The following is a 2,502-nucleotide window of genomic DNA, read 5'->3' on the forward strand; positions in this document are numbered from 1 at the left end:
TTTGTTACATGAAAACAAAATAATTCTTGTTTGTGCCCCTTCAAGGTCAGCAGACCCTAGTTATGATGACAAAAGACTTTGAACCTATCATGGAACAGAAAATCCACCAGGATGATTTTGGTGAAAGTAAGTATAGCTTTGAAACATTTTGTGACCTGAATTTCTTCTCAGATTTGATCATTTTCTTGCAAACTAATACACATATCATAAACCCAAAGGACTATGAAGCTTAACAACCCCCCCTCCCCCATTTATTAAATAACTGATAGGCCAGTTATTTTAGCCCATCTCAGATCTCAAAATGCATGTTTCTGGTGCTTCTGCAGATCTGAGAGTTGGCTTTGTCAGTAACCTGGGAAGAGAAATGTATGCTTAGGGTCACCTAGATATTCGTTGCCCACATCTCAGGAAAGACTTAGCCTGGGGTTTAATGAAAAGGACTCCATACTAGCTAGAATAAGGAGAGCATTTCTGGGATACAATTTTAGAAAACAAAGATGAGGTAGAAGGCTGATTTTTGTGGTTTCCAGCCAGACCTGAATCTGCATTTTCATGGGAACTGTCAGATTTTTTTTTTGCTAAGATCTAGCTGAGATGATATGGGAATTGAGGCTGTGAGAGTATTGAAGGGGGAGAAGAGAGGAGATGCTTATTGAGTATAAGAAACTCTGGCCAACTCAAGGGCACCAGATAGCTGGCCTAATTGAGGAGAGGGATGAGGAAGAAGGTGTTTTAACTTTTACTGAGTTCTTACCTCATGCCTTCTTGTTCTGCCAACTCAGAAATCATTTAAAAAAACTGTTAACTCATTTATTCAAAAATAATTTGTTTATTAATAAGTTTTGAGTAGGTATGAACCCAGCATTGTGTTCGGTGCTATAGATAATTCAGCTTTTCTCTTAAGAGGTCCCATTAGTTCAATAATAATTTGATGTGCAGGTATTAGGGTAGCATAAGGGGAGGAAGGGAGTAATGGAGGAGGAAGACTTCTCAGAGGAAGCCAACTTGAGCTGAGTCTTGGCTGAATTGGTTTTAGGTAAACGAGGGGTGAGGATAGGGGAGTGGTCCAAGCAAATAAATTAATCCATTCCAAGGTAGGGGTGTTTCATAGAAGCCTTTGACACATTGTGTTTATTCAGACAACTGTGAGTACTTAAGCACTGCTGGGTGACAGGACATGAGTATGGAATGAAGTAAATGGGATGGATTTTGATTAAGTTCGGCAGGGAATTTGGACATTGGGTTATAGGTCATTGGCCATTAAAGGTTTTGATGATGCAAGATCGATTGATTGATTGGTGCAGAGGGAAGTGACAGAGCAATCTGGTAGGAGGTTGCTATTGGAATCCGGATGAGAGATTGAAAAAAGGTGGGTGTGGGGCTAAAAGGGAATGAATTCAGGAAAAATTTGATTCTTAATGAGGATGGGAGTATGTTTTTCGAAATTATCTGAGAAACATTTTGGGGATATATATGCATGGTTCCCCTCCTGCCCTCGCCAGTTGGAGAAATACCAGTTTAGAAAGTGAAATAAATAGGCTTTGGGTATGTAAGGTGAAGAAGAAAGAGTTTAGTAGGACTCCAGCCAGAAGCTTAGGTGGTGGGAATAAAGATGCCAGCATCTGAGAGGGAAGATGGACAAGTGCTGGTTTTAAGGGATAGATGGCAAGTTCTGTTTTGGATTTGTTTAAGGGCCACATGGGATCACCATGTGAAGAAGGCAAATATAAGGGGCTAAATCATTACAGGCAGGGAATCTTTACAATCTTGGGAGTAGATAAACTTGCTCAGGGAACAGGTACAGTGCTAGGAGAATATAGGATCCAGGGCCTCAGCTTTCTGTTGCAACTTCTCAACTCTGCTATTGCAGTGTGAAAGCAGTTATAGACAGTACATAAAGGAATGGGCATAGCAGTGTTCCAATAAAAGTTGCTTCGTTAAAGCAGACATGCTGTAGTTTGTTGATCTCTGCTGTAACCCCATCACTACTGTCTGATCCCATTGGAGAAGTTCTCTTGCTTCACTCCTTGGTTCTTTACCTCTGTGTGGAAACTTGTGGATAAAAAGCCTAGGAGTGTGCACCAGGATAAGCACTGCCGTTTGTACCCAGCAGCAAGGCTGTGAGGGACTATAGCACTTGGATGTGCCCATGCACAGCAGACAGGAAATGGCTGTGCTGGCCCATAATTTATAGAAATTCTGAACAGCCCCACTTCATCAGAATCAGATCAATGGCAGGAGGGAAGTATTGGGTCCTGGCTCTGGCCAGTGCTTTCAGGGACATCTCTGTAGTACCTGTTGCAGGTAGATGTCAGATCCTACCTCCAGGAACAGTGGGGCTGCATTGTTTGAGTAGCACGGACTTTATATTTTATATAAGAGAAGCATTATGATTTAGAAAGAACATTAGCCTGGAAAGTAGACACCCTATGTTCTAATTTTGGCCTCTGCCACTAGGGGAAGTCTCAGTCTCTGCCTCTGTGAGGGATGAATTCTATAATC

At 41.7% G+C, this 2,502-nt stretch overlaps 1 protein-coding gene across 1 annotated transcript in view; it reads left to right on the forward strand.

Moving 5' to 3' along the window:
• Positions 1-2,502, forward strand: part of ELP1 (elongator complex protein 1) — a 53,816-nt gene that overhangs the window by 4,053 nt on the left and 47,261 nt on the right. The window lies entirely within an intron of this gene.

The sequence above is a fragment of the Pteropus vampyrus genome, unplaced genomic scaffold (assembly GCF_000151845.1).
Source record: "Pteropus vampyrus isolate Shadow unplaced genomic scaffold, Pvam_2.0 Scaffold103, whole genome shotgun sequence".
NCBI classification, from domain to species: domain Eukaryota; kingdom Metazoa; phylum Chordata; class Mammalia; order Chiroptera; family Pteropodidae; genus Pteropus; species Pteropus vampyrus.